General features: G+C 46.6%; 1 pseudogene; it reads right to left on the minus strand.

Moving 5' to 3' along the window:
• Positions 1–3,871, minus strand: part of LOC139040364 (mitochondrial adenyl nucleotide antiporter SLC25A24-like) — a 57,101-nt pseudogene extending 53,230 nt beyond the window's left edge.
• Positions 3,872–6,158: the final 2,287 nt, after the last annotated feature.

Genomic DNA, 6,158 nt, shown 5'->3' on the forward strand with positions numbered 1-6,158 from the left:
TCACAAAAAGACAAATACTATATGATTCCAATTATATGAGGTACTTAGAATAGTCAAAATCATGGAGACAGAAAGTAGAATGGTGGCTGCCAGCGGCTGGAGGGAGGGAAGAACTGTGCAGATCAGTTTTACAAGGTGAAAAGAGTTCTGAAGAGAAAAGCTGGTGATGGTTATACAACACTATGAATGTTTTAATACCACTGAACTGTACACTTAAAAATGGTTACGATGGTAAATGTCATGTTATCTGTATTTTACCACAATGAAAAAAAATTGGAAAAAAAAAAAAAACCAATATCACATCCCAGAGTAAACAGCAGAGATTAGTGCCACTTTTAAAGACCTACTAAAGATTTCAGGGGTTGGGACCGGCCGGGTGGTGTAGTGGTTAGGTTTGCATACTCTGCTTCAGCAGCCTGGGGTTCACGGGTTCAGATCCCAAGTGCAGACCTAGCACCACTTGTCAAGCCACGCTGTGGCGGCGTCCCACGTGAAATAGAGAAGGATTGGCATGGATGTTAGCTCAGGGTCAATCTTCCTCACAGAAAAAAAAAAAAAATTCAGGGGTGGTGCTTCCCATCATATAATTCACCAGTCTAAGCCTTACAGAAGCTAGATGGATCATAGTGGAGTGTGACAGTGCACTACTTCAACCTCATAGTAGAAGAGCCAATTGCTACTATTGATCCAGATGTGGTATCTTTACTAGAGCAGATTAACATAGCCTGAGGGACATAGAATATGGCCATTGAGCTGGTGAATGCATTATTTTCCATTTACTAAGAAGGAGGACCAGAAGCAGTGGGCATTCACATGGGATGGGCAGTAATATACATTTAAATCTTCCCTCTGTCATAAAGGGACCTGGTCCATCCACACATCCACAGAACATCCTACTGGTCCACTATACTGATGACATGATGTTAATTGGACTAGATGAACAAGAAGTAGCAATATGTTGGAGGCCTTAGTAAGATACATGCACTCCAGAATCAATGAGGACTCAGGGGTCTACTGCATCAGTTAAGTATTTCCAGGAGTAGTGGTCTGGGGCAGGTCAGGACACGCCCTCCCGCACCACCAAAATAAAGGGCAAACGATCTCACACCTCCTAAAAAGGAAACATAACACCTGAGGTCGCTTTAAGTTCTGGAGGTAATATATTTGAAAACTGAGAAAACTGCTCTGACCCATTTCTGAGAAACAAGAAAGGCTGACAGCTTTCAATGGGACCATAGTGGGAGAGAGCTTTTCAGCAGGTCCAAGCGATGCAAGCAGCCCTGCCTCTTGGGCCACCTGATCCAGCAGACTCTTTGGTATTAAAAGTATCAGAGGTAGGAAAAGATGTTGCATAGAGTTTACCACAAGCCCCAGAAGCAAAATATGCAGCAAAAGACTGTCACAGTTCCTAGCATGCTATGGGGCCCTGACAGACAGAGTGCTTAAATATGGGACATCAAATGACCATACAGCCAGAGTTGCCTGTCATGAGTTGGGTTCTCTCAGACCCACCCAATCATAAGTTTTGGTGAACTCAGCAGCGATCCGTGTGATGGAATAATGCATCTGAGATCAAGCACAAGCAGGTTACACAAAGAGTGGCCCAGATCTCCATGCCCCACCACTGCTATAGCGTCACCTCTCCCTAAACTCACACCTTTAACTACCTGGGGGTTCAGCATGACCAGACAACACAGGAGGAAAAAGGACAAGCTTGGTTTGTGCACGGATTACTTAGTATGTGAGTGCAAATTGAAAATGGCCTGTTAGGCACTACAGCACCACTCAGGAATAATCTTGAAAGACAGCAATGAGGGGAAATCTGCCCAGTGAGAAGAATCTCAAGTGATGTATCTGACCATGCACATTGTGTGGAAACAGAAGTGGCCAGCGATAACAATACATATAGACTCATGGACAGTTAGGAATAGCTTGGTTGGATGATCAGTGGCCTAAAAGGAAAAGATTGTAAGATCAGACACAAAGAGATCTGGGGAATATGCATGAAGATGGATCCATGGGAATAGACACAAAGTAAAAGTATTTTTATATTGTATGGTCACTATATGGGAGAGGTACCCAACAACCAAGTAGACAGAATGCCTCAGCCAGTTGAAGTCAGCCCGACTCTTTCATCAGCTGACATAAGGAACACAAGGGCTGACACAATGGGCTCATGAATGGAGCAGCCATGGTGGTGGAGACAGAGGCTCTCCAAGCCCCAAACAGCAGGAGCTTCTACTCACCAAGCAGCAAGTTGATTACTCGGAAATGACTCCACCCTGAAAGGTGCAGTGTGTCATCGTGACTGGAATTGACACATATTCTAGGTATGGCTTTGCCTCACCTGCTTGCAGAGCCTCAGCCAGCAGGACAACTCAACCGTTAAAGAGTATTTGATCTTTTGACATAGGATCATGCATTACATTGCATTGGACTGAAGGTCCTATTATACAGCAAAAGGGATGTAGAATGACGATAGGATTCACCAGTCCTATCACATACAGCACCAACCAGAAGCTGCTAGCCTAATATAGTGACAGAACAAATAAGTGGTTTTCTTCCAAGTGAAGCTTAGAGATGTTACCCTTTGAGAATGGTATCCAGTTCTCGAAGACATAGTAGACACCCTAAGTCAGTATTTGTGCTAACGTTCCGATATCCCTACCACTTCTGTCTGATTGCTGCCTCTCTCTCAGGTTTCTTTTCTGATGTCCCTTCTCAGGTGAGCAGGAGCCTGAGATGCTTGACCGGCTGAGGTGCAGTGTCCTGTAATTCCGGGCTAAGAGGAGGAAGCAGAACCGGAGACAGGGCCCAGGGACAAAATAAAAATAAAAACCATGTAGATGGTTTGATTAAGTCATCACCCTGAAGGGACTAAGCAGAGTGGGAGGATACAGGTAGGAGATGAGATAAAAGTCAAATCAGAGCAATAGATTTTGGAGCACAGAACTCATAAGGAATTTCCTAAGCAATGGGAATGGTTTGGACTTCTAACACAAACATACACAAAAACCTCACTGGCAGAAAGCTGAAACAAGTCGGGTATTATCTGAAGACTGTTTAGCAGTGATGGAGGAGAAATAGAATAATTGTTTTCTCTTGATATCGTGAAACTTCCTTCTAAATAGTTTTAAAATAATCAAGTCAAGACCAGTCTAGAGGAGGACATCCCTAATTTAGGGGAGGCGCTAAAACATCAGCTGAGGTGTAAGCCCATGGATCAAGGTCCGTCTCCCCCAGACCTGAGGTGCGGACGTCAGAAAGAGCAGCCCTGGGTCACCCATCTGTGCCTGTCTTCTGGAGAAGACCCCGAAGCATGAGCCCTGGGCCGTGAACGTCCTGAGAAAAGAGGTGGTCTCTTCCTCCCGCATTTACAAAGGCTAGCACCGTCCCTGAAATTCCGTGCGGGCTCAGTGTTGAAAGAGCCACCAGAAACCCACTCAGCATCTCCTAAAAAGCCCAGGAGAAGGCTTTGGTCGTTGTGGAGAAAGTTGAGAATGTGTTTCTCCGGGCTGCGTTATCCTGCGTGAGTAGGCTCACGGAGGAGAATCCCACCCTTACACCATGGGGCTTTGAAAGATGCTCTGGAAAGCGCAAGTTAGGCTTCACCCTCTGCCGGGCGTCTCTCCACGTCCCCGGGGCCACGTTCTCTCCGTCACTCACCGTCTCCGAGTGCAGGTCAAACGAGGAGCTCCAGTTTTTCAGCCCCTCTTGGAGCTCGACGATGTCCACCACCCCGTCCTCGTGGCGGTCCAAGTCTCGGAAGAGGCTCTCGTAGCGGAAGGAGTCATCGTCCTCCTGGCAGGCCGCCTCAGGGGGCACGAAGCCCCGCAGCCAGCGCAGCATGGTCCGGCCGGGGCTGGCCCGCGGCGGCGGGGGCCGCAAGGCCTCCTTCCCCTCCCCTCCCAGCCCAAGCGCGGGCGTCCCGGCCGCGCCCGCTACGGTCGCCTTGACCACGCCCCGGCTGAGCAGGGCGGCGGGTCAACGACCAGCCGGAGCCGCCCGGGGCAAGGGGACCCGCGCCTCTGGGCTCTCGGGCGCGCCTCGTGGACCCCGGCCGAGGCGCCACGCGGGGGTCGGCCCGCCCTGGATGTTGGAAGTGGGGGCGTCAAACGTGGTGGCAACCTGCACGCAGGACAATGCGGCTGTCAACCCGGGAGCCGAGGGGAGTGCGGGGAAGGGGAGCGCAGTCCCCAGGCGGCGTCGAGACAGCGCTCGGGTGGCTAGGATCTCCCGGGGGCGCAAACTCAGCGCCTGCGGCGGGCCCGGCTACTCCGGCCCGGACCCCTGAGGTGAGCGTCCAGTGCCCTGGGGCCACCCCTCCTCTCCGGGAAGGTCATCGCCTTGCAGTCGGGATCCCGCAGACTCTGCGGGGAGATCTGAAGAGGCCAGCCCGCCCAGAGGAGCCTCCGCCCTCAGTTCATCTCTCTCTCTACCCCTGCCTCACCGAACCTGGAAACCCAAGAACCCGCCTCCTCCTCACCTCCCACTTTTCTCCTAGATTCGCTGCAGTCTCATCTCAGCCACCACCACCATCACTACCTTACTGGACTTCCTTGTCACAAAATCCCAAGGACACTTTAAAATCCTTGCCTTATTTAATCCCAGTCCTGTGTAGACTCTGTTGACCAGGCCCTCCGTCCTGAATCACCTTTTCCTTTGTCTTCTGGAACACCACACATTTCTACCGTTCCTCAGCCTCTCCTACAGGCTCCCGAAAAGGAACCTGAGATCTTCTCAAGTTGAGGCACTAGAGAATTGCAGGAAACAGAGTTGAGAGATCATCTAAAAACCTAGTTCTGTGTGTAATTTGTTGCAGTGAACCTTTGTGTCTTCAATCTCTGGTCACATCCTTTGAAAGTCAGTGGCACAGTCTAAAGACAGACCCAGATCAGTGTTTTAAAAAATACTTTTTCTTATAAAACCCCAAATCTTGGACCACAGAGTAAAGTTCACTTATTGCTTAAAATAACAGTTAGATATATTTTAAGATGTTGTTTATTTCATATAGTTTTTTATACCAGATATTTTGTTAAATGCTAGAGATATAAAAGTAACGTTGAACCTGCTCTCATAGATTCTCACCATCTAGTGTGCTCTAGGTTTGTAAACAAATACAATTCAACTTAAGTGCTGCAATAAAGATGTGAGCAAATGTCATAAAATATGTATTACTTAAATGAATGCGTTTTAAGAATTGATACAACAGAAAGCTACTAAAAAACATTTAGAAAATATTGTAAGTGCTGGGCACTTATAAATATAAAAGACTTCTTTCTTTAACAGATAATTAACTGTCAAAAGTAAATATAATAATATACTGTGGAGCTTATATCATGTAGAAGTAAAATGTTTGACAGCAATAATAAAAAGGATAAGAGAGGGGACATGGAAGTATACTGCTAAAGGCTCTTGTATTATATGTGAAGTAGCATACATCTGAAAATCTGTGCCAGAAACCCTGGAGCAAACGTTGGAAAAAACATGAAGTTGTAGCTAATAAGCCAAAAGAGGAGATAAAATAGAATACTAAAAAATACCAAATTAATCCAAAACATTGTAAGGGGAAAAAAGGAAAAAGAACAGTTCAGACAAACAAAACAAATAAGATGTTAGACTTAAAGCTAACCATATTGATAATTACATTAAATACAATATTCTGTACACTCCAATTCAAAGACAAAACAGAGAAGACCCAACTATATACTTTTTATAAAAATAAAATACAGTCGTGTGCTCCACAATGACTTTTCAGTCAACTACAGACAGCATATACGACGGTGGTCCCAGTAGATTAGTACCATACAGCCTAGGAGTGTAGTAGGCTATACCATCTAGGTATGTGTACATACACCCTATGATGTTTACATGATGACAAAATCGCCTGACATATTTCTCAGAGTGTTTCCCCATCATTAAGTGACACATGACTATATAAAGATACATAATATGTTAAAAGTAAAAGAATAGATAAAGATGGGGCTGGCCCGGTGGCATAGTGGTTAAGTTTGTGTGCTCTGCTTTGGTGGCCCAGGATTTGCAGGTTTGGATCCTGGGTGCAGACCTATGCACCGCTTATCAAGCCATGCTGTGGCAGGTGTCCCATAGATAAAATAGAGGAAGATGGGCACAGATGTTAGTTAGCTCAGGGCCAA

The sequence above is a fragment of the Equus asinus genome, chromosome 16 (assembly GCF_041296235.1).
Source record: "Equus asinus isolate D_3611 breed Donkey chromosome 16, EquAss-T2T_v2, whole genome shotgun sequence".
In the NCBI taxonomy this organism is placed as follows: Eukaryota; Metazoa; Chordata; class Mammalia; order Perissodactyla; family Equidae; genus Equus; species Equus asinus.